General features: G+C 39.6%; 1 pseudogene; it reads left to right on the top strand.

Annotated features, from left to right (window-relative positions):
* The first annotated feature begins 2,462 nt into the window (after positions 1 to 2,462).
* Positions 2,463 to 27,035, top strand: LOC124108119 (ras-related protein Rab-6A-like; annotated as a pseudogene).
* The last annotated feature ends 490 nt before the right edge of the window (positions 27,036 to 27,525 follow it).

The raw sequence follows: 27,525 nt of genomic DNA on the forward strand, positions 1-27,525 counted from the left end.
TAGATGAAGAACACTAGAAGACCAATCATCTAACTAAAAATCAAGATACAATTAAATAAACAATATAAGTCAAAACAGCAGGAAACTAAAAATACATGTTCACAATAACACTGAATATAAATGGTATCAACTCCCCAATTAAAAACACATAAGGGGTCTGAATTTGTGTCTCAATGGTAGATCACTTGCCTAGCACATGTGAAGCACTGGGTTCAAATTCTCCACACCACATAAAATAATAAATAAATAAATAAAGCTATTTTAAAGAAACACAGCTGTGGTTGCGGCTCAGTGGTAGAGTGTTTGCCTAGCACATGTGAGGCCCTGGGTTCAATCCTTAGCATCACACACAAAAATAAGTAGAATAAAATTATTGTGTCTATCTACAAATAGAAATATTTCTAAAAACACATAGGACCAAAAAACAATGAAATTATATGCTGTTTGCATGAGAAGCATCTCATAGGCAACAATACCCACAGAATGAAAGCAAAAGAATGGAGGGAAAATCCACTCAAAGAGAGCCCCCAAATAAGCAGGAGTAGTTATTATCATTGTTGCTGAAACAGCTTTCAAGCAATAAATAATAGAGAAAAAGAAGGCCACTACATATGGTTAAAAAAATTACACATAATAAATATGCATGTCCTAAGTATCAGTGCACCTTATTATGTTTAAAAAAAAAAAAGACTTCATAATAACTCCCAGAGACACTGCCATACAATAACACTAGGAGATTTTAAAATAAAATGGATAAAATCCAATTCATCCTATCAGATAATAATTAAATAAAACTATAAGTAAACAAAAAAAACAGAAACCACATAAAACATGGAGATTGGAAATACTTTTTTTAAAAAAATGGATCAAAAAAGCAATAAGAAATAAATAAATCCTTTAAAACAAATGATAACAAAAATATAAAAAATCAAAAATTACTGGGAGTATATAAAAATAGTCCTAAAAGGAAAATTTATAGCAATCTGCTGAAAAGGAAATTAGGAACACTCTCCCATTCACAACAATCTCAAAAAAAAAAAAAATGAAAAATCTCTAACAAAGCTACCCCCCTTTGACTAAGCTGACCATTTCTTACTTTTCATTTCAGTGCACTTTGCCTCACACAACTGTGTTAACAGAATCCAAAGATAAGAGCAAATCCACATATTGGTGGACTTTGCTTTTATGTAAATGGCATCCATAAAATAGATTAACATCTTCACACCTGATGGATTTTGGGTGGGAGGCCGCATGGTAGATAGGAGGCACCCAGCCACTGCTACAGGCAGGCCCACACCTGCTCACTGGTCCACCTCTTCCTTCCCTGCATACAGTACCATGAAAAGAATAACATAGACCATGATGATCTCCCATGCCTTTTCAGATATCATTTCTGCAAAGTTGCCACTCCTGTGTCCACAAACCAAAGGGATTCCTTCTGGTCAAGGTCACCAACTAAAAGTAAGTCATGTCTACACTGGCTCAGGTGGAGAGTCTCCATCCACATTGGTCAAGGGGAGCAAGTTGTCAGCACTGAGCTAAAAAAAAAAAAAAAAATGAATGCTCTACACTGGTTCAAGACAAGTCACCATCTTCACTAGCTCAAGGCTAGTGAGTCCCTGTATATTCTGGCCAAAGTCCAGTGAGTCTCCATCTGCAATGGAGAGGGAGGAATAGTGGTCCAGGCCTTGGAAAAGATAGCAGGAGGGCTCCTGCCTTCACTATGAGGCCCCTCCTTTTTTTAATCAGCCTATTTTTAATCTTTTTAACAATAATTTATTATATAATTTGTTCAAAACAAATTTATTAAGAAACATCTCAGAAGAATGGGAGAAAGGACAAAAGAGCAGGGCAGGGGGAAGTGTCCCAGAGAGAATAGTCTCTGATATCTTTCACAGGTAGGGTCAGAGGAGACTCCTGATGTCCTAGTGGATCCAGAAGTGCTCTTGGCTGGAACCCTTGCAGAGAAACCTGAGGTAGTTTGCACATCTTGCCCCTGGAGCTGTTCAGAGACCACGTGGCCCATGCCCATGCCAAGATGTCAGGCTCCACAGAGCACAAGGTCTGTCCACTGGTTTGTCTGGTTCAGCTCTCCCCTTCATTAGAACCACACTATTTATGAATCTGTCACATTTCTGCTCTCTTTCATGGGAATCACCTTACTGCTGACAAGTAGCATACAACAGCTCAGTTGTTGAGCACAGGTAGCAATCCTCCTAGTCAGCCCTTTACAATGCTTTCTGTTGGTATAAGGTTGCCCACAATCAGGCTGGGAGGCTGAATCAAGTGTGGGGGTTCTTACAGGCTGGAAGCAGAAATGAATGGCAGGCAGGCTAGCGCTTCTGATGGTCTTCTGCCCTGAGTGGCCTCCTAATGTTCACAGAACAAGAGAAAGGTGTGAAGGGAAGGCTCACTGGGACTCCTCTTTGGAAGGACAGAGAAACTGGAAAGATCCACAGGACATGGAGGAGGTTGAACCCTTGGAGGCACAGGCTTCCCCTAGAACATGCAGCCTGTCCCCTGGCTTTTCTGATGCCAGAGAATCAGGTACATAGTCCTGGCCATATTGAACTTCCTCTTAGCCAGAGACACCCAGGTCTTATATGGATCATAACCCATATCAAACAGGATTGTCATTATTTTCAGGTTTGGGTGTTTGGGGAGCACCTCAGTACAACAATGGGGTATATACTGCTCACCCTGCATCAGCCATGGGTGATGAAGGATTTGTTTGGCTGTGGGTAACTTCCTGGGGTCCAGGTCAGTATTTGGTGAATGAACCTTCATGCTTCTACAAGAACATGGTGAAGGACACTGTATATTGCAAGCACAATCTGTTTCATCAATTCCTGAATTGTGGATCCCATAAATGGGCACCTTCCTGTCAACATATAATACAGAATGACGTCCATGCTCCAGATGTCCACTAGGGGGCCCTCATGCACTTGCCTCAGGACTAATTCAGAGACAAGGTGTGAGAGAGTGCCCCAGAAGTCTTTGTGATTGTGCCAAGATGTAAACCCAATACTTGTGCCCTAGACTTCTTTCCTCTTCCTCTACTCTCTGGACTTCCTTAAGCTTGTTCTCTCACTTTTCCACTACAGGAGAGAGAACCCAGTGTTACTGAGCATTTCCTATGTGACAGGTGTTTCCACACATTCTTGCAGTTCTCATCATCACTTTTTTTTTTTACAAGCCATGAAATGCCCTTTGGCATCCACCATTAAGTTCTCTGGTTTCAGGTCCCAGTGCATGATGCCTTTGTTATGGCAGTAGCCCATGGGTTTTTGTCCACAAGTACAAAAAAATCTGCTGGAAAAATCTCCAGACCTTTTTCTCCTGCATGACAACCAGCAAAACAAACAAACAACAACAATAACAAAAAAAAAATGTCAAGTAGTTGTCCCCCACCTGCATACTCCATCATTTTGTGAATATTTTTCTAGGTCTCAACAACATGAGATAATTGAATCACATTGGGATGCTCCAGCTCCTCATCATATTTGGTTCAGAGAGGACTGGAAAGTTCTGTGCTACCTTCCTCCTGACTTTCACTGTCACCTATGTCCCAGTGAGGCAATGGCAGGCTAGTTTTATCTAGACAAACCAGCCATGCCCAATGACCCTCAGGAACACACAATGTTCCCTGAAGACTGCCTTCTTTCAGGAGCAGGGCCCCTGCAACACTGCACTAGTTGACTACTCTGGCTATACATCTTAAGAAGGAACACCAACTAAGGATGTTAGCTGAAAAATAAATAAATAAATAGCAGAACCAAACAACAAATCAAAAACAAGACAAAACAAAAAACCCAAATAAAAGAACCAATATCTGAAGACCACAGCGACCAACTGCCGATCACCAAACATGCTATTTGGGAGTCTGAAAGGTCACCACCAAGAATTTTTTGTACTTGTGGACAAAAACCCAGCTGCAGCCACCCTCTTATCTTATCTGCTCTTTCAAACTTTCTTTCCATGGCTCCTTGGGGCATCAGAGTAAGTAATGCCTGGCCATAACCCCCAGTGGTCATCTCCCTTTTGGGCCTCCACAACTTTGTCTATTTTCAGAGTAGAAATAAGGAAGGACGCAGATTTATTTATTTATTTATTTGTTTATTTATTTATTTATTTTTGCTTTTGTGAGTCATGGAGACTCATTTACTTGTTTAAAAATTAAACATTATATGGAATTTCAACATACTTCACATTTTCAGTCTAAAATTCTGTAATAACTTTTTGCTTTGAAAGACTACAACGTGTCTATAACCAAAGTGTTCGATTTCTTTTTCTTCCAACTTTGAATAATTGGTGTCAAAAGGATGGCAGCATTTTACTCACGTACTGATACTCTAACAAAACCCTCTAATCCCTAAGACACCATATAGCATGGTAATAATACCTATGGGTGGAGAGGCATTTCACCTCTTTTGTTAGATTAATTCCCAGGATTTTTATTTCTTTGGATGCTATTGTGAATACTATAGTTTTCCTAATTTCCCTTTTAGCTGATTCATCATTGGTATATAGGAATGTAAATGAGTTATGAGTGTTAAATTTATATCCTGTTGCTTTGCTTAATTCATTTATGATTTATAGAAGTTTTCTAGTAGAATTTTTGGGTTTTCTAAATGTAGAATCATGTCTTCAGCAAATAGGGATAGATTTTTTTGTTTTCCTATTCATATCACTTTAATTTCTTGCTTTTGCCTAACTGCTCTGGTTATAGTTCCAGAACTATCTTGGATAGAAATGGTGAAATTGGGCATCCCTGCTTTGTTCCAGTTTTTAGAGGAAATGTTTTCAATTTTTCTTCATTTAGAATGATGTTGACCTCGGATTTAACACATATAGCTTTTACAAGGTTGAGATGTTCCTACTATCCCTAGTTTTTCTAGTATTTTGAACATAAATGGATGCTATTATTTGTCAAGTGTTATTTCTACATCTATTAATATAATTATGTGATTCTTATCTTTGAGTTTATATATGAATGAATTATGTCCATTTATTTCTGGATGTGGAACCAATCTTGCATCCCTGGAACAAAACCCACTTGAGCATGATGCACTATCTTTTAAATATGTTTTTCTGTTGAGGGCCACAGCCAAGTCGGGATGACACATGGCATTTTTGCCAGAAGTAGTGGTTGAGAGGTGACGCTAGCAAGCCATTAAGATGATGACTTTTGAGTTCTGGTGGAGTTCCCATTGAGTTCCGCTTGAGCTCTCAAGGGGATTCCTGGAGAGTTCCCATTGGTTGGGGAAGTGCTGGAGGAGGGATATTTCCGGTTGCTGGTTCCTGGAGGAGCCGCGTGGCATTCGGGGGAATTCCCAGGAGCGTATGTGGAGAGCGCTGGTGGAGATCAGAAATAACGTTTGTTCCTGCTTCAGTGGCTCGTGATTTGTGCCCAGCCAGACTGTGGCATTTGGCGGCCCCTACAGGGAATGCCTGAAGCTTGGAGGTAAGTGAAATTGCTCGCCCCTAAGGGAAGGCGAGAGAATGGGTGACCATTTCAAAAAACAATGTGTTCTTGTTTTGATTTGTTTTGTTTTTGTTTCAAGCTGCCTATCCCTAGAACTTTCTCAGGCAAACTGGGAAAAATGGTTGGCTGAAGGTTTGAAGTTGTTCGCCCCTGAGGAAGAGATAGAAATAGACCACAGCTGCACATGTCAAGAAAATAGGAAAATTGATACAACTATTTTTTTGTTTTGTTTTTGTTTCATTCTGTTTCGGTTTTGTTTTGTGTTATCTTGTTGGGTTGCGTTATCTATATAGTGGATTAGAAATTAGTAAAAAACAAACTGAAAGAGTGTTAAGTAAATTGTTAGAGGTCCAGACTATGGTAGAAAACATGTTAGATCAAGCAAAAGAGAAGGTCTCTCGAGCTAGTCAGATAGAGGAAGAAAATTTAAAGGAAGAAAGCTTAGAGGAGAAACAGCTATCAGGGGGGGAATCTACAACAGGAGGCTGCTACTAACACGATTCTATCACCAGAGGGCATAATTCAACCAACAGCTCCACCTATGGAGACAGCTGAGTGGCCCTCAACCCCCATAGTTGATAGATGGGATCCTGAGACAGGACCTCAAAGATTAGCATGCCCTGTACTTGAGAAGGAAGGAGGGCAGTGAATTCACCATGCTCTAGATTTCAAAACAGTGAAGCAGTTAAAGGAGGCTGTAACAACCTATGGCCCTCAAGCACCCTTCACTGTAAGCATGGTCGAATCCATTACCAACTTGGACATGACACCAGCAGACTGGGCTAGCATGTGTAAATATGTGCTAAATGGAGGACAATATTTGTTATGGAAGGTTGCCAATGAGGAATTTTGCATGGAGACAGCTAGGTGAAATGCAGCAGCCGGTTACCAGCAAAGAAATCTAGATATGTTGTTAGGAAAAGGACCTTATGAGGGTCAACGGCAACAAATTGAATATGATCCTGCTATATATTCACAAATTGCTGCAGATGCAGTTAGGGCATAGAAGACTTTACAAGGACATGGAGATTTACAAGGTCAATTATCTAAGGTAATACAGGGCGCTAATGAACCTTATGCTGAATTTGTAGATAGGCTTATTCAAACAGCTACAAGAGTTTTTTGGGATACAGAACAAGCAATGCCAGTAATAAAACAACTGGTTTATGAGCAAGCAAATCGTTGGTGCAGAGAGGTCATTAGACCATGGAAACATGGAGATTTAAACACATATATTAAATTATGTAGAGACATTAATGAACAAGGGCAAGTCTTGGCAGCTGCAGTACAACAGGCTTTAGATGCCAGGCCAAAAACATGCTACAATTGTGAACAAACAGTGACATTTTAAAAGGAGTTGCCCCATAGGAGGTATCAAAGGAGTAGAATTGCCCACGATGCTGTAGAGGGAGACATTGGGCTAATGAATGCCGTTCTCAAACCACCATAGAGCGTACTCCATTATCAAAAGATGGACAAGGACCAGGTGTTTACCCACAATATCATGGAGAAAGGCATCAGGCTCCATTGCCAAAAAACGGACAGGGGGGCCCAATGCTCTGGGGCCCACAACCACAAATATACGAGGCAGTGGAGGAACCCAGAAACACCATGGAGGAACCCAGCAACACCATCAGGGTAGTGCCCAGGACACATTATCCATCATATCTCTCATCGGACGAACCAGAGGGAGTGCAGGGTTGGACATCTGCGCCTCCACCAGAGCAGTACTAACTCCAGAGATGGGAGTTCAAATCATTCCCACAGGAGTAAAAGGACCTCTTCCCCAAGGAACAGTAGGCTTATTGTTAGGACGCAGTTCTTCTACTCTAAAAGGACTTATGATAAGTCCTGGGGTAATTGATCCCAATTATGAAGGTGAAATAAAAATTATAGCTAGTTCTCCAAAGGGTATATCAGTAATTTCACCAGGAGATAGAATAGCACAGTTATTAATAATACCCAGCCTACATGATAAATTTTCCAGTCGTACTATAGAAAGAGGTTCCAGGGGATTAGGCTCCACAGGTGTAGATTGGGCTATGCTGTCTTTAAATTTAGATTCTCGCCCAATGCTAAAACTAAATATTCAAGGACATGAATTTAATGGACTACTGGATACAGGTGCAGACCTTAGCATCATCTCTCGTCAAGAATGGCCAAAACATTGGCCATTACAACAAGCCACTCAAACGCTTCGAGGCCTAGGAGTGGTGACTAATCCCCATAGAAGTGCAATGGTATTAGATTGGAAGGATCCTGAAGGATGTGAAGGAACTATACCGCCATATGTATTGGATCATCTTCCTATAAATTTATGGGGATGAGATGTCCTAGATCAATTAGGTTTGACATTAACAAATAACATCAATCCAAATGCACCACTATTAGGGCTAGACAAGGTTTTAGGAAAGAAAAAAGATTAGGAGAACAAGAACAAGGTATAGCAGCACCAATTCAAATAGATCAAGGAATAGATAGACATGGATTGGGTTTTCAGAAGGGGTCACTGAGACAATAAAAATTACTTGGAAATCAGAAAGACCAGTATGGGTTCCTCAGTGGCCCCTGACTAAAGAAAAGATACAAGCAGCCCATGACCTGGTCAAAAAATAATTAGCAGAGGGACATATACAACCTTTCGTATCTTCCTATAATACTCTCATTTGTCATTAAAAAGAAATCTGGTAAATGGAGATTATTGCAAGATTTAAGAGCCATTAATAATGAGATGATTATTATGGGACCTGCTCAATCTGGGATTCCTCAATTGTCTGCTTTGCCAAAAACCTGGTATGTTTTAGCTATAGATATTAAAGATCGTTTTTTCTCAATTCCAATTCATCCTGAGGATAGTCCACGTTTTGCATTTACTATCCCTGCACTAAATCATGAAGGTCCTGATCAGAGATATGAATGGAAAGTACTCCCTCAAGGGATGGCTAACAGCCCAACTATGTGTCAAATTTATGTTAACAAAGCAATCCAGCCACTTAGAAATCAAAATCCTGAACTACAAATATTTCACTATATGGACGATGTATTATTAGCACACAAAGATAAAAACACACATTGCTAGAATGTTATGCCACACTTACAAATTTATTAAAAAATTATAATCTAGAGATAACAATAGATAAAGTACAATTAAATTTTCCAATTAATTATTTAAGAGTTCTATTATTCTCAACCATGGTCCATCCACCAAAAATTCAAATACGAGTAGATCAACTCAAATCACTTAACGACTTTCAAAAGTTATTAGGAGACATAAATTGGATAAGGCCTTATCTAGGCATACCAACAGGAGAGTTGGGACCTTTATTTGATATCCTAAAAGGTCCATCAGATCCAAATTCACCCTGCATGTTAACGCCTGAAGCAAGAAAGGCATTAAAAATTATTGAAACATATATGGAAAATATGCATTTGGATAGAATTGATATAAGTTTGCCTTTATTATTTATAGTACTACCAACAAAAATATTCCTACAGGAGTATTTTGGCAAGAAGGTCCATTATTGTGGATACATTTATCTTATTCTCCTAACACTATTCTTACTAGGTATCCTGAGGCTGTAGGACAATTAATACGCAAAGGAATAAAAGCAGCAAAGGGAGTGTTTGGAATTTCTCCCAATAAAATTATTACTCCATATACTATGGATCAAATTGACGAGTTAGCTAATGAGTTAAATACTTGGGCAATAATCATGTGCAAATCTAATGTTTCATTTGATAACCACTTATCATCTAATCCTTTATTGTCTTTTTGGTCTTTGCATCCTGTAGTTTTCCAAAAATGACAAGAAAAACACCTATCATGAATGCTCCAAATATATTCACTGTTGGGTCAAATAATGGTACAGCAGCTGTAGTTACCCCTGATCAAAGTTTTACATTTTTGGTACCCAAACAATCAGCTCAAAAGGTAGAGCTTAATGCAGTATTACAAGCTTTTGTGATGTTTAAAGATTCTGTATTTAATTTATTTTCTGATAGTCAGTATATAGTTAATGCTATAGTATCCCTTGAAGATGCTGGTAGGATTTCCCCTTCCTCTACTGTTTTCTCTTTGTTTTCCACTCTACAAAGTCTAATCTGGGACAGAAAAGATCCATTCTTTATAGGACATATCAGAGCACATACAGGATTGCCTGGAGCCCTTAGTTTGGGCAATGATTTAGCAGATAAAACTACACATGACATACATATTTTCTCTATACTAGAAGAAGCTACAAATTTTCATAAAAGGTTCCATGTCAATGCTAATACTTTAAAAAAGCATTTTAAAATAACTAAGGAACAAGCTAGACAAATAAAAAAACAATGTCAAAATTGTGTGACCTTTTTACCAGAAGTTAATCTTGGAGTCAATCCTAGAGGACTGACACCTAACCATATTTGGCAGATGGACGTCACACACTTGCCAAAATTTGGAAAATTAAAATATTTGCATGTTACAGTTGATACTTCTTCCAGATTTTTGATGGGCTCCCTTCATGAGGGAGAGAAAACTAAAGATATTATAGCTCATTGCTTACAAAATTTTTCCACTGTGGGCGTTCCAAAACAGTTAAAAACGGATAATGGTCCTGGTTATACTTCTACCTCTTTTAAACAATTTTGCTCATCATTTGGCATTATTCACATAACAGGAATTCCATACAATCCACAGGGACAAGGCATAGTTGAAAGAGCTCATCAAACTATTAAAATGTAATTATTAAAACAAAAAGAGGGAATTGGAAAGGGGTATATATCCCCCAAAGATAAACTTAAAATAACCCTTTTTACTCTAAACTTTTAAAATTTGGATTCATCAGGGCTTAGTCCTGCGGAAAGGCATATGTGTCCAAAAAATGTACATAAGCCTAAGGTACTTTGGAAGGATATTCTAACAGGACAATGGAAAGGTCCTGACCCAGTGATTGTCTGGAGTCGGGGTTCTGTTTGTGTGTTTCCACAGGGAGAACAGCAGCCAATTTGGATTCCAGAGAGACTAACCAAAGTGATTTCTACAGACCAAAAAGAAGATGATTTGACTCAAATCCATAACTGCTGATATCCAGAGCTCCAGCTTGGCAATTCTTACATCTGCAACAGTGATTAACCAGGATGCTTTTTTCAATATCTATTTTATTATTGCCCTTTCCCATATCATAAAGTTCTATTTTATTTTTTGAGCTCATACAGACCTCGGTTAATGTTTTTCTGAGCAGTTCTATTCTTTGACTGTGGAGTTTTTAAACATTGCAATGGAGATTTCACCTGTGTAAAGCTACAAGGCCTTTACTATTGTCTTATGTGTTGTATGTTATGTGTGCACACTTGTGTTTTGTGTTGTATGTCTGTATGTCTGTATGTCCATATATATGAGGAGCACTCATGAAAAAATGGATCTGAATTTTCTTTATTCACGTGATTTAAATGGTTTAATTTAAATTGGGTAAACAGCTGTTGAGGATTGTTTTAATATGTGAACAAAAAAGGAGGTTAACAGATCTGTTTGTTTACTTTCACCTTTCCTTTTCATTATATTTAATAATTCTGTTCAGGATAATGTAAATTGTTCAGAAAATTGTTTTCTTAGTACCTGTTGGAATGTTACATAATTTTTTTTTAGCTATCATTGCCAGAATTCCTATCTTCATCCCAGTGTCGGTGAAGACAAAGATAAAACCAAACTACAGCTTCTTCGATAGTTATCACAACAAACTGTATAAACTCATGCATCAATGAATAATAACTCAACAAGTAATGCTCAATCAAGGAGTCGATTTACTTTGGGAGGAAATGGACATTTTGATGGATTCCTCTGCTTTGAACAGCTTGCAGAACTTGCCTGGACTATGTATCACTTGTATGCATTGTGAACTATCTGTTGGTGCAGTGAATTGTGGTAGTGCTGGGGTATCTTTGCTGATGGTGTCACCGGTGGTACAACTTTTCCAAAGGAACCGTCAATTGGCTTGGTGTTGTGGCATTTCTGTATCCTCCTCCCTTCTGCTAGTGATGGTCTAAAATTTGGGGGCCAACAGAGGTGAGGCAAAGAACCTCACCCCCCCCTGGCACCAAGGCCAAATTTGGGGGCCAACATAGGTGAGGCAAAGAACCTCACCCCCCCACTGGTGCAAATGCCAAATTTGGGGGCCAACAGAGGTGAGGCAAAGAACCTCACCCCCCCATGTCGCGACCCCTCGCCGGCAAGGGAAAACACGACACAGGATTCTTCTTTCAGCAGTTTATTCAGGCCTTGTTTCATGTATCATCTTCTAGTGACCCCCCCGCCGAGCGCCCAAGCACAGCCTAATAAAGCCTCCCGCATACCAATCCCAAGCTGCCACGTGGATCTCTCTCATAGGGTGGTAAGAGATTGCGCGCCAACTCTCCAAAAAAGGAGTTGTTTATCACAGGCCACAGTGGAAGCCGGCGCCATCTTCTAATGGTGGCCACGGTCTATAAGAATGGCTTACCACAGTTCCCCCTTCTATTTTATAAAACAATGCAGGTGAAAGTAGAGGTCCTATCCCACTGTGCAGAAGTGGCTGCAGTGTATGGTTCAGTCCTAAGGAGGGCCCTTCCCTAGACCTGGTCCCATATCAGCCGACGCCTTTTTTCGTAGGGCGGGGCGTGGACGTTAAACCCGCATGCAATAGGACATGCTTTCCTTGAGGTCCGTTGAGGGATCACTCAAGTGCAGTGCCTTGCCTCGCATCCTGCATCGTGACGACGGTGAGAAGTAGGATAACACAAGTAGCCTGGTAGTAATGACAAGATTTAAGTTGGCAACACCATCCCCAAGCCCTAGAGGAAGGTATAGATTCTATAGCAGAGAAGAAGTACCAGTCCTGAAACCCATCTGCGTGCAATGGTAACAAGACCTGCAGAGTGCAAGGGCTATCCAGCACTGGGAGAGCATAAAGAAGAGGGCATGCCAATCCCAGTGCAATGTGAAAATAACTTGGGGTGCAATGGCCATGCCCAGAAATCACTGTTTAAGATGTGCAAGCCAGATTTGTGGAGAAATGCCATTTTCTAAGGCCGCAAGAGCCTGTACGATCATAGCCTTCTCTTGCGCATGGTGAGTTTTAAGGCGACAGAGAAGCCACAAACAAAGTACAACACCGAAGCAACACATAGCACCAAAAATGCCCACTCCCACCCATTCCTTAAAAAAGGAAAAGGCAGAGGATAGCCAACTGGTGAATTGACCCAAAGTCACTGGTTCGACACGGGTACTATTCAAAACAGCAATCTGAGTTAGTTGAGACTGGATCAAGTTTTCTGCTTCCATGGACCAGGTTCCGGATAGATATTCCCCGATGATGCGGGAGGCATTTCTGGAATCATTAAATCTGACAGAGGTTATACATAAATGTGCACGTTGATCAATACAACCCAAATGTACTAGGTCAGACAATTCCTCAACTTGAGCTTGAAGCAGATCTATCCTTTGATTAGCAGCCAGAATCCCAGATAAAATGTGTTGATTAATTCTACTTTGAGATTCAAGTATGGTGGATGTTTGTTGAATAACCTGATTAATAGTGGCAGCAGTTTGAACCTGGCTGGCCATGGCTACTCCAGCTGTAACTGCTGCAGCAGCAGATACCGCCACAGCTGTCACTATAGCTTCCGTAATTCCAAAATCTCTACGGGCTCTAATCAGTTCAACAATAGGAAAAGATTCTGGATCCGCAGTAACCGGGATCGGGACAAAAGTTGGAATTTTCATAACCACTGCCATAGGCCAGGATCCATTCCAACACTCAGACAAGTAACAGGTAATATTAGAGCAATTAAGCATCCTCTGTAATGTAACATTAGCCAAAAGAAACAGGAACGGAGATTGGAGACAGACTGCTGCGGAGGGTAATGTAGCATTAGATAATTGTGAATTATTTGCAGTAATTATAAGCCTCCTACCTCGCTCCGAGTCTTGGGTACTGCCAGAAACATTAAACAGCCAACTTTGGACTCCTAATATTTCCCTGGGGAAACACAAGCGCGGACTAGACTAGCCCAATCTGAGGGAGTCATGCAAAATCTAGTAAGTCCCTCCACCTGAGTGAGAGTGAAAGCGGCATCTATGCCATAAGTGCGGACAGATTCTGCCAAGGTTTTAATTATCTTAAAGTCTAAAGGCTCATGATATCTTCCCCTGTTATTGTCCTGAAATACAGGGTATGCAAGTCCCATATCTGTATTAACTGTCCTCCAAACTTGTGCATGAAAAGATCTCCCAGAACCTTGGCTCCCCCCCACATACGGAGGTGGGGCAATAGGCACCATATCTTCTTCTAGATATTCTACCTCCTCCTCCTCAGAGTTTTGTTGACCGATGTTAACTCCCTTCCCCTTCTTACAGTAGGCCTGCGTGCCCTGTGTCTCGTTTTTCTTCTTTTTCATTTTTATCTTATGTAGTTGTTGTAACAATATATCAAGGTCCTCAGAACTCTCTGAGTCGCTTGTGTTCTCAGGCGTTTTTAATTCGGTCAAGTCTGGGTAGAGCCTTCTCCTATTTTTATCTTCAGGCTCTTTTGCCTTCTCACTACTGTTACTTTTAATACTCTCTGCCACTTCACTACATGATCCTTCAGATTTTTCCTCATGCAGTTGCTCAAGAATAGCTTGACCCTCACTCACAGCTTCCTGGCATTTACCATCTGTTATACATCCTCTAACTAACTTCCAAAGTGGTATAACACCACCCTCTAAGGTGCCTTGCTCACGAGCGAAATCTAGATCTTTCCCTAATTTGTCCCAACTAGGAATCGTAAGACTCCCTGAAAAGGCAAACCAAGGAGCCGCTATATCAGCTTCTCTCAAAAACATCTGCAAAGTGCTCTGCTTTACCTTAAGTCCTTTTGAACGTAGCAACCCATCTAGGGCCAACAAAATTGGGCTTGAAGAAGTAGCGCCCATAATGTTTTTAGAACTATAAAGAAAGTGAAGGTACAAAAATCCCCGCTCTCTTCCTTTTACAGGGGAGCGTTCCGTTCTATGAATTCCCCGCTCTCTTCCTTTTACAGGGGAGCGTCCCTTTTTATGAATTTCCCGCTCTCTTCCTTTAACAGGGGAGCGTCCCGCTATTAGCTTGCGGATTCCCACTTTACCTGGGAACTTACCGGTGCACCACCCTGACTGCTGAAAGTTCTGGATCCTGGGTTCGAGGAATATAATTCCCCGTCCGGGCCACCAATTGTCGCGACCCCTCACCGGCAAGGGAAAACACAACACAGGATTCTTCTTTCAGCAGTTTATTCAGGCCTTGTTTCATGTATCATCTTCTAGTGACCCCCCCGCCGAGCGCCCAAGCACAGCCTAATAAAGCCTCCCACATACCAATCCCAAGCTGCCACGTGGATCTCTCTCATAGGGTGGTAAGGGATTGCGCGCCAACTCTCCAAAAAAGGAGTTGTTTATCACAGGCCACAGTGGAAGCCGGCGCCATCTTCTAATGGCGGCCACGGTCTATAAGAATGGCTTACCACACCCCCACTGGTGCAAAGGCCTATCCACAAGTATGGCTGTATGCTGGACTGGTAGTCAGTGATGGATATGATCCAATTGCAGTGGTACCAACCTAAGACAGGAGGCTGACGCCTTGAGGTCAGCTCATCCGATGACGGGTAAGGACCATATGTAGTATTGGACAGCCTAACAGGCACAGTCCCTAAGCCACATTGCTTGTTGTTTAATTAAACAGAAGGGGAGAGATGTTGATGGTCAAGCTGAATTGGGATGACGCATGGCATTTTTGCCAGAAGTAGTGGTTGAGAGGTGACGCTAGCGAGCCATTAAGTTGATGACTTTTGAGTTCTGGTGGAGTTCCCATTGAGTTCTGCTTGAGCTCTCGAGGGGATTCCTGGAGAGTTCCCATTGGTTGGGGAAGTGCTGGAGGAGGGATATTTCCGGTTGCTGGTTCCTGGAGGAGCCGCGTGGCATTCGAGGGAGTTCCTGGGAGTGTGTGTGGAGTGTGCTGGTGGAGTTCAGAAATAAAGTTTGTTCCTGCTTCAGTGGCTCGTGATTTGTGCCCAGCCAGGCTGCGGCATTTTTGTGTGCAATTTGCCAGCATTTTATTTAGATATTTTGCATCTATGTCCATTGAGTACACTAGTCTGAAATTTTCTTTCATTGATATGTCTGTGTCTGGTTTTGGTATCAGGGTTATACCAGCTTCATAGAATGAGTTTGGAATAGTTCCCTACTTAAATATATATATTTCTAGTATTTTGGGAGTCCAAAAGGTCACCACCAAGAATTTTTTGTACTTGTGGACAAAATGAGTTTGGAATAGTTCCCTACTTAAATATATACATTTCTAGTATTTTGGGATATAATAAATAAATAAATAATATATTTATTTATTTATTTTTAATACCTTTATTTTGTTTATTTATTTATTTATTTTTATGTGGTCCTGGGTAGCAAACCCAGTGCCTCACACGTGCTAGGCAAGCATTCTACCACTGAGACACAACCCCAACTCCCCTAATTTTCTATTGCATGAAATAATTTGAGGGGGATTAGTGTTAGCTCTTCTTTGAGGGTCTGGTAGAACTTGCTTGAGAATTCATCTATTCTGGGATTTTCTTTGTTGTTTGGCTTTTTATGGCATCTCCAATTTCATTCCTTGAAATTTATCTGTTTAAATTTTCTATGTCCTCCTGATTCAGTTTGGGTAGGTCATCTGTTTCTACAAATGTGTTGATGTCTTCAAGATTTTCTATTTTATAAGTATAAATTTTCAAAATAGTTTCTCATTATTGTATTTTAGCAGTGTGCCTGATGATATTTCCTTTTGCATCATGAATTTATTGAATTTTCTCTTTCTCTTCATTAGTGCAGATAAGGGTTTATCAACTTTCTTTATTTTTTCAAAGAACCAACTTTGTGTTTTGTTGATTATTTGAATTTTCAATTCAATTTCATTGATTTTGGATCTGATTTTGATTTTATACTCTCTTCTACTGCTTTTGATGTTGATTTGTTTTTTCTTCTTTTTCTAGGACTTTAAGATGTAAGATTATTTACTTGGTGACTTTCTATTTTTTTAATAAGTCAGCTCAATGGAACTGCTTTCCTATTATCCCAGAGATTTTGATGTTATATTGCTATTCTCATTTACCTCTAAGTATTTTTTTTTTAATTTCATCCCTGATTTCTTCAGCTATCCATATTCATTGAATAGTGGATTATTTAATCTCTATCACGTTAATTTTAGGAGAACACAAGCATTTGGATCATAGCATTTTCCATATCTAAAAAATTTTACTTTCTCTGGATTTCATTTTTTAAATATATTTTTATTTTTAACTGACACATAGTAAATGTACATATTTATAGGTTAAGTGTGAATTTTCATGCCATGTGTTTAATGATTAGATCAAGATTATTAGCATGTCTATCATCTTAGATATTTATTATTTCTTTGTGTTGGGAACATCCAAAATCCTCCCTACTAGCTATTTTGAAATGTTCAGTTAACTATTGTCAATCATAGTTTTCCTGCTGTGCTATAGAACATTACAATTTCCAATGTACCATTGTACCCATCCACCATCCTCTCTCCATTTCCCCCAACTCCCTTCCCAGACTTTGGGACTCATTATTCTACTTTCAACTTTTATGAGTTCATCTTTTTAGTTTCCCGTGTAAGAACATGTGGTATTTGTCTTTCTGTGTATGACTTATTTCAGTTAATATAATGTCTTACAATTCCATTCATGTTGCTTCAAAGGACAGAATTCCATTCTATTCTATGGCTGGATAATATTCCATTGTGTATGTTTACTATATTTTCTTTACCAATTCATCAGTAGTTGGAAAGCAAGGTTCATTCCATCTCTTGGCTATTCTGAATTGTGCTGCATAAACATGTGAGCGTATAGGTCTTTCTACATACTGATTCCAGTTTCTTTGGATACCCACCCAGTAGTGGGATTGCTATGGTAGTTCAATTTCTAGTTTTTTGAGGAACACTCATACTGTTTTCCACTGTGACTATACTACACTGCAATCCTTCTAACTGTATATGAGGATCCTCCTTTCTCTGCATCCTCACCAGCAGTGATGAGGCCAGAGTGATAAGAAAGGCATTTTAGCATACCTGTCCCATTTTTCCTAGTAAATTATTTACTTTCTCTAAATTTGTTACTACATGAAATTAAGACTTCTCATATTGCAGATTTGTAAACAGGCCTTTACCCACCTCTATAGCCTCAGGCCCCATCCTCTCCTGTAAAGAAACAAGGTACTAACCACTGTGGACCTATTTCAGCTTCTACACCTCAGCTGCCCTATGACTCTTAGGTTTTTCATGTACCCTTAAAGACAGTCCATGACAGCCTCTATGGCCCCAGGAATTGTCATCGTTTCTCTAGGTTCACACAGCATTCTGTAGTTTTCTCTATTACTTGGCCAGGACTCAGAAGTAAGAATAAGCTGAAGGATTTGTCAATTTATAAGGAAACAGAAGCAGTGTGGGATCTCAGGAGTGCAGGCCTCCCTGCCACAACATGAGTGTCAAGGTCATTGTACTGTCATGTGTAACTAATTACAACAAATAAATTTTTTTTAAAATATGGGGGAGTTTTTAGCTGTCAAAATAATTAGTGTGGGTGGGAGATTTACTGGCAATTAGTGGGTGGAGCCCAGAGATGCCAAACTCACATTGGACAGACTGGAAGAATAGGCTTACCTGAAGCTGGGTGCGGTGGTGCACACCTATAATCCCAGCAGCTCAGGAGGCTGAGGCAGGAAGGTCACAAGTTCAAAGCCAATCTCAGCAAAAGTGAGATGCTAAGCAACTCAGTGAGATCTTGACTCTAAATAAAATACAAATTAGGGCTGGGGATGTTGCTCAGTGGTTGAGTGTTCTGAGTTCAATGCCCAGTACTGAAAAAGAAAGAAAGAAAGAAAGAAAGAAAGAAAGAAAGAAAGAAAGAAAGAAAGAAAGAAAGAAAGAGAGAGAGAGAGAGAAAAAGAAAGAAAGAAAAAGAAAGAAAGAAAGAAAGAAAGAAAGAAAGAAAGAAAGAAAGAAAGACAAAGGAAGAATTGACTTACCCCAAAGTTAAAATGCCAAGTTTTGCTTCCCTAATATGCTCCCATTCATAGGACCCACATGGCAACTGGGGGTTGGGATTTATAGCTGTACATAAAAATTTAAAGGACAACTTTTATTGTCAACATTTTGATCTCTGAAATTGTAAAGCCCCCTCACTCACAATCTTTCTGACTGAAACAAAGGTAGTTGTTTAAACCTATTTTTTCTTTTACATAATAGGAGTATTCTCAGAAAGAAAACTAACATTCTCTTTTAGTGGAGAAGACAGTAAAAGATAAGGTACTTCTCACTACCTGACCTATTAACGATTCCCGTAACATGAAGTGGGCTTTGCTGTACTCATTAGTTTAAACCTCCATTTTGGGCAACTTTTCTATTCAAAATAAAACCATGCCATGCAAGAGGGAACTGTTGTCCAACTTATGCTTCTTTAAGATGTTATTTTTTAAAAAATCTGGAGGTATCTTTATCTGGAAGCAAAATATCCTTTAATTTAGAATAAATTTAGTTTAGAATACATAATGCCTCTTACCACTTTGCTGAAGAAAAGTCATTGATTATATATTTTAAAAGCAAAGCTGTCTTTCTTGTGAGTTTTTAATTTTCATTTTACATTTTTATACTGGGAATTGAATGCAAGGGTGCTTTGCCACTGAGCCATATCCCCAACCCTATTTCATTTTGAGACAGGGCCTCACTGAGTTACTGAGGTTGGCCTTGAAATTTTGATCTTGTGCCTCAGCCTCCTGAGCCACTGAGATTACAGGAAAAGGCCACCATGCTCAGGTTTTCTCATAATTCTTAATTACTTTATCCTGCAATTTCACTATGTGTATAAGAATAGCTTTGTTCTTATTTATCACAGTCAGAAAGATTCTTGTAAGTTCCTCTTCTCTAAGAGTTATCTTTCCTAACGGTAATCACCTGGGATATGGAGGTTTCTGTTAGAAGTGGTTTACCAAAGCCTTTATTAAGTTCTGAATTAACTATTTGTTTTTTTAGTTTGAGATTTCTGCATCCTGTGGATAGTGTAAACTAGGTGCTATCACCTCAGCACAAATTTGACCCTTCCATGTGGATCATTTCCTCCACATCTGCAGATAGATCATTGTCTCTGGCTTTATTTAAATGTATTGGCCTTGTGGTGGGAAATTCTTGGCTTTTCACTTTAGTTGGGATATTAAGTTCTTGCTGTGTACAGGTTCCCTACAAAGTGTGAAAGTTCCAACTAGGGTACCCAGGGACCTGTGGGCACTAAAGCTTTAATTCATTTTTGCTCTTAGACTCCCTGGGCTTAGCTATATACTATTAAAATAATTTAAAATATTCTACCAAGGTTTCTATGCTTTTTGTTAGAGTTGTAAAGAGTTTTTCTTCTGCTCTCCCTGCCATCTTAAATGGAAGTCATTCCAGGACTTTTATATCTTTACCACAAGTATTTGTTACTCTGGTACATATTAGAAATGACTGTGGAATTGTTGTATAGTTCAAGTATACATTATATTTTGGAAAAGTTGAATCTGGTTTAAGAAGCTTGAAATAAACTTCACAAAATACATAGAGTGAGAATAAAGTTATTTTGGGTGGTATTTCTAAACATTTACAGCTTTTTAAAAAAATATATATATTTTTAGTTGTAGATGGACACATATCTTTTTTTATTTATTTCTATATGGTACTGAGGATCAAATCCAGTGCCTCAGGCAAGCATTTGCTTGGCAAGCACACTACCACTAAGCCACAACCCAAGCCCCCTGTTTATAGCTTTTATAGTGGATTTTTTTCCCTCTTTTTCATTATGTAGTTGCCTGTTAGGGTTATATAAGAAATTGATTACGTATATTGTTGAAGCACAATGCAAAGAAAAGACAGCTGACTCCAATTTTAAATCAAATTAAAGCAAGCTTGTACTGTGTTCACAAGAGCTGGCCAGGACTGTCTCCCCCAAACCCAGGGTAGAGATCAGCACCCCAGCTCTCCAAGAAAAAGGTTTTATAGCACAGAAAGTTGCAAAGGGGGTTGTCTTGAGAACTTACAACCAGCAGGGTTCTGGCAAACATAATACAAGGCCAGATAGCAGATTGATGATCTACATGGCATGCTAGTTCAAGGTAGGGAGTAAATTCAGACCCCAACATCAGAATTTATGAGGCACAGCTGAGGTTTCAGAGAGTGTCATTATCTGGTCAGGGGGAGCCAGGATTTATGAGGCGCCACTAAGGTTTTAGAGAGGGTTGTTATCTGGTCAAGGAGAGCCAGGCATGGGTGAGTTCTGAGCATGGGCAGGAATTCCAAACAAGTTTAGAAATCTCAGTAATTCATAGTAAATCAGAAATTAACTTTTCATGACTTTGTGACAAGAGGGCTCCCAATCTTAAAATGTAATTAGTCTGGGTTCATCATATATCTCTGTAATTAAGTAAAGGGATCTTGGACTTCAATCTCAGCAGATTCTGGGTCTAAATTCCAACTCGGACACATTCAAATGTTCAGGTCACATATGGCCACTCGGTAATGTTGAATGAGCGAATGACCTTTCCAAATAACAGTTTCTCCCATGTAAAATGTGCATAATCACAGCCACCATCTCACAGGTCTTTGAGAATTAAATGAACTCATCCCTATTTTTTTTAAAGAGAGAGAGAGAGAGAGAGAGAGAGAGAATTGTTTAAATATTTATTTTGTAGTTTTCGGTGGACACAACATCTTTATTTTTTTATTTTTATGTGGTGCTGAGGGTCGAACCCAGCGCCCCGCGCATGCCAGGCGAGCGCGATACCACTTGAGCCACATCCCCAGCCCAAACTCATCCCTATTAAAAAAAAAAAAAATCGATCATCATGTCTAGCATAGAGTAAAATCTCAATAAATATTTACTGTTATTACTATTGTTACATAGAGTAACTTGAAATGCATATCTAATAGTCTTCAAATAATTATACATCCCTTCACTTTTTCTTTTATTTCCTCCATCAATTCCATTATTTTGATCTTTTGAAATGTGTCTGCTCTTTATATAGTCTTGCTCATAGCTGGTACTAAGAACTCAATTTTAACTCATTACTGTGACTTACCTCCATAGTAAATTTCTGAGGGGGAAAAAAGTTCTGATACTTTGTATTTATTAGTAACAATGAAATGGTTTTTCTCCATGTAAGTCTGACATCTCTGAAACAGTGGAAATATCAAATCATATTATTCTAAAGAAGAGAAGGTTTCCCTGATTTAGTACACATTAAAAACAAGGAAAACATGAAAATGTAATTTTCCTGAGCTCATTCTGATTTTTCACTTATTCCTTTTTTAAAGGAAGTTAAAAATTCTTTTAAAAAATGAGATTATCATATAGTTTTGTGCTAATATAATCCCTTTAATATTCAACTACAATTTACATGACAACTATAAATTTTAGAATTCTACTGAATGTCCCTGCTTGATAATAAATTCTGAAACTTATAGTGCCATCTTGTGAACATACTGTCAAACTGCATGACATGTTGAATAAGTTGAAATATAGTGTAGAAAGGAATACAGAACTAAAAATTGTGCATAATGAAGATGAATCAGCATACTTCTGTTAACTTAGCTAGACTTAAAGTTAAAAGACAGATTCTAGATGTGTTTCTCACCCTCCCAGATATTTCTGTAGCATGGATGTGTAAGAATAGAAAGTTTGGTGGTTCATTTTCAGAATACAGTCTTCAGCCTTAATTGGACACAACTGCAGCCACTTTAATCCTGTCCCTTCCCTTTTGCCTACCCTAATTTTAGAATTAGTCAATTGCTACATTGTACCCCTAAGTCCTCTAATCAGGGCAAAAGGCTGCACAGTACTAGCTATTTAAGCAGTGGGTAGACTAACCACACAGGTGAGCCTGCTAAGCAGGTTCTGTAGCTTGCCCTTGTCAGAAGTAAATGCCTTGCCCACCTACTTTAGAGCATGCGTTTGATTTCTTGTGGCACCTCCTATTTCTAACAGCCAGCAAGAAAAGATTAATATATTTTGTTGAAACTGCAAGGGAAATTATCAAATTTCAGGGCATTTTGATTCCAAAGACAAGAAGGAAAGGAGGAAAAATTTAGCCCTGATGTTCTGAATTGTATGGCTGTGTACATGATTGAAACACAATGTTGCTAAAATAATTAAAAGAAGAGTGAACTTTTCCCAACACTGGGTAAACACCTGTACCATAAACTCATCAGAGCCACAGGAGGCAGGGATACTCTCTAGTTGCCAAAGAAAGAGAATCTGGAGAGCTGGCTAATGTTATTGTAACTTACAGAAAAGAGCTGTGCCTTATTAATAAAAGTAATTCCTATAGATATAGGAATTTGCTATAAGAAGATGTAAGAAACTTTTTTTTAGGCTCAATGCAAAGCACATTATAGGTAAATTCAAGGCCCTTTGAATGATCTAATGAAATAGAAAAAAAGAAAGAAAGAAAAAAAAAAAACTTCTACTTCCCAACTGATCCAGAAGCCCTGAGCCTTGACTGCTTATTCTATTAGAATACCCATACACATGTTAGTTGAAAACAGCTGTACATCTGCATCAGAATAGTACAGAGATCTAGCAAAGACACTAATGTAAGAAATGAATTTGTATTTAAGGTTTTATGGGGAGGGGAGGCAAACAGAAAACAAAAAAAGATTGTTTTGACACACACACACACCAGGTCTCAATGGTCTATTTCTTCCTTCCCAGGATCCTTTCACTCCAATTCTTAATCACTGTTCTTTCCTCTTTCAGTGACATACTTCTACCTGCAGGCCAAGGCAGATGATTTTTCTTAGTTATTGTAATCATTGGAGAAGTTTAACTGTACATGGAGGCCTTGGTTTTGGATTGATTTTTTTTTTCCCCATCTCCACTGGAGCTCCATTGGTGGCCTTCAGGAGCTCAACTTAATTCATTCAATAAACTTTAATTGAGCATTGACTAAGTGCCAGGCACCATGCTAAAAGCTTAAGGCCTATGAAAGTGACACTTCTCAAACTGTGAAGTGTATAGAAAACACCTGGCCATCTAGTTAAGAATACAGATGTGATTGCAGATGCAGACAGGGTGAGGTGTGAGATTCTGCATTTCTATAAGACTCCCAAGGGAGGCCCAAGCAACTAATCCTAGAACCACACTTTGAATAGCAATAGAAGAAAACAGGAATGTAGGAGATTGAGTTCAGTTAAATAGGAAGTTACAGAGGGCTGGGGATGTGCCTCAAGCAGCATATGCTCGGGACGCTGGGTTCGATCCTCAGCACCACATAAAATAAAGACGTTGTGTCCACCAAAAACTGAAAAATAAATATTAAAAAATTATCTTTCTCTCTTAAAAAAAAAGAAAGTTACAGATGCTATGTGAAAATGAAATTGAAGATGGGAGTGTCTCCCAGATCACAGGTCATCTCATTCCTCAGTAACCTCCTCTGGCTGCTCCCTCTTGCTTTATTTCAGTATCTCCAGCCCTATTGTAAACCTCATGGCAGTACGATACACCAAGTTCTTCCAGATTATTCTTCCATTCAACATTGAGGAAAACTGAGTGTGACAAGGGGAAAGGGTGGTGAGGGCAAGCAACTTCACCAGTTTCTGAGAGGTGGGTTAGTTATCAGGAAGGTCTGTTTAGAGAATTGCCTTAAGGAAGTGAAATAGAAAAGACCTCTATCCATTCCTCCTGGACCATATTTTAAGAAAAACATAAAAATTATCACTTAAAAAAGTAACAATCCTTATACCTGCCTTTGGAGTTTACCCTAACTCACTGGATATGCTAACAATGACTTTGAAGTATCCATTAAAATATAAATTCAAAATATTCATCTTCTAGGCTTCTTTTAAAATATATATATATATATATATATATATATATATAATATTTTATATTGATATATAAATATTTATATATATACATAATATTATATAGTTTTTAAATGTATATATACCTGTGTTTTAATATAGCTTTGAAAAGATAGAATCACCTTTCATTTTTTCTCATTACATATAATCTACCTATAATTCTTATTATAACTGTTGTGGTTTAGATGTGAGGTAGTTCCCCAAAAGCTCATGTGTGAGACAACGCAAGAAAATTTAGAAGTGAAATGATTGGCTTATGAGAGTTTAACCAGTTCATTAATCTTCTGATAGGGATTACCTGGGTGGTAATTGTATACAGGTGGGATGGGGCTGGAGGTGGTGGGTCCCTGTTGAACAGAGCTTGGCTCTCTCCCTCTCCAACCCCAGCTCTGCTTCTTGTGGCCCTATCTTGACCTGCTTTCCTCCACCACTGTTATTCTGCAATGATGTTCTGCCTCCTCTTGAGCCCTGAGTAATGAAGCCATCTCTCTATGAACTGAGACCTCTTAAACCATGAACTTGAGCCCCCAGATAAACTTTTCCTCTTTCAATTGTTCTTCTCAGGTCTTTGGTCATAGCAGAAGAAAAACCTGACTATAACAATAACATTTCTTCACAATCTGATCTTACCTTTACAATTCTGAAGTGGCCACTTAATTCAGGGACTCATTGCCTGGTGCCTGATACAGTCTTCTAACTAGGAATGCAGTATCATGATTGGAAAATGGAGGCAGGTGGAACTGGTCTTGACTTTCTGTTCCCTCCCTGTAACCTAAATTACTAAGTTTTTCTGTTTCAGCTTCTTTATCATAAAATGGCCACTACCTGTGCATTTTTCTCATAGAATTGTTACACAGAAGTAAGATAATGCCTGTGTGTAAATTAAACATATACCAAAGGTTAGGAGCACAAGTTCTAAAGCCAGACTACTTGGTTAAATATTCCGTTATCGACTAAGCCTGTGTTACTGAGAAAATTTTATCACCTATCCATGACTGTTACCTGGCACTTAGTCAATGTTCAATAAAAGTTTATTGAATGAATTAAGTTGAGCTCATGAAGGCCACCATTTTATATATTAAAAAAAAAAAGAAGAAACATAGAAAATGAATATTGATAGTATTTACCTTATACAAGTTTTATGAGGAATAAGATGAGCAACATTTTTCACACAAAGCACTGTATATTAGTTTTAATCTAACAACTTGCATTCAATAATTTTTTTAAATATCGCAAATTCAATATTTTAAACTAAATCTCAAATACCTATTTACAGTATAGTAAGAGGGACATGTGCAAACAACAGAAAGGGGAGAAGTCAGTCCTGCAGTGGGAGGTCCGCATTTCAATATGGTGGGGTGAAGTTCACAGGTACCACCGGTGGACTGAGCTGTGGTGGCAACAAGAGGACCTTCAGCTAATATTGGACTTGGTTCACCTTTGACACCTGCAGAGACAGAGGAGGGGAGGCGGGGTTTCTACCTGGGGATCCCTGTGTTTGGGAACAAGAAGGCCAAAGGGATGAGCCCTCAGGAGAGGCCCAATATGGAAGGGGGGCTCATTTCACAAGCCAGCAGGCCTCTAGCTCGCTGATTCAGGTGTGCATCTGGAGGTGACCTTTCCAGGTCAAACTCTCTCGTCCTCTATAGAGCCGGGCAAAGAAGCCATTCTGAAGGGCCACTGGACTGCCCACAGCAGGTAGCCAACGCCCCCTCCGCGTTCAGTCGCCTAGCACCCAACCAGGTCAGCCTCTGGGAAACACGAGGTCGGAGACAGCCAGGGGTCTGCTTGGGTTCCCGAGGCATTGCTTCCCTAAGCGCCCTGCAGGGATACAGGGGAGAGAGAAGCAGAGAGTGCTGGGGCCGGAGACGCAGCCACGTCTGGGACCTTTCATCGGCAGCGCCAAGCCCCCTGCAGCTACCGGCCTAGGCCCAACCTGCTGAGTGGGCGAGCCTTTGGAGCGCGCGGGGCGACCTGGGCGCGAGCCCGCCGCCCGTGAGCGTGCGCCTCGGACCTGCGCCGTCTGGGGCCCGAGGGGGCGGCGGCTCCTCTCACTCGTTCACGTCCACCACGGCGCAGACTGAAAAGTTCAAGCTGGTGTTCCTGAAAGAGCGGAACGTTGGGAAAACATCCTTAATCACCAGAGTCATATATAGCAGTTTTGACAACACCTTTCAGGAAACAATTGATATTGACTTTTTATCAGAAACACTGTTCTTTGAAGTATCTAACGACCAGGCTGCAGCTGTGGCACACTGCGATGTTTGCGTAGCCTCATTCCCAGTTACAGCTGTGACTGCTGCAGCTGTAGTTTACGATAACACAAATGTTAACTCATTCCAGCAAACTACAAAATGGATTGATGTCAGAACCGGAGGAAATGATGTTATCATCACGTTAATAAATAAAATAGATCTTGCTAACAAGAGCCAAGTATCCATTGAGGAGCAAAAGAGGAAGGCCAAAGAGCTGAATGTTATCTTTATTTCAACCAATGCAAAAGCAGGATACAATGTAAAGCAACAGCTTTGCCTGGAATGGAAAGCACACAGGACAGAAGCAGAGAAGACATGATTGACATAAAACTGGCAAAGCCCCAACGAAGGAGGTTGTTCCTGCTAATCTCTCATGGCATCTTCAACCCTCTTGTGGATATTGGCTTGAACCTGTTCCCTTCAGTAATAACGTATTACGTTCAGCATTGCTGCTTGTCTAGTGGTGAGGATCATTTAGCCTCAGAAGCACAAAGAAAACATCAGTGTCTTTATTATTTATATTTTACAAAAAGCCAAAAGATTACAGCATGTCCAAGTGTTAAATGACAGGAAAATACATCTAATGGTCAAAGATTTCTTTTTTTAGTGTTGTGATACTCTACTTTAAAATGATGGAAATCTCAACAGTGTGAGCATGGCTTGGTTAAGGAGCAGTATGTTCACAGCAGTGTTTGCCTACCTACTTGATCTCTCCCTGTTTTTCTCACCTCACTCTTACCTGAATTCCTTATTCCCCTCCCACAAAACAAACAAGAGATGCAAAGCAGCCAAACCCATTGGAATGTCCTTCAGTTTTGCAGATAGTCACTTGATCTAGATCGTGGACCAATGTGGTC

Source organism: Marmota monax, unplaced genomic scaffold (assembly GCF_021218885.2).
Source record: "Marmota monax isolate L192 unplaced genomic scaffold, Marmota_monax_Labrador192_F-V1.1 WCK01_AAM20220418_F8-fsc00049, whole genome shotgun sequence".
NCBI lineage: Eukaryota > Metazoa > Chordata > Mammalia > Rodentia > Sciuridae > Marmota > Marmota monax.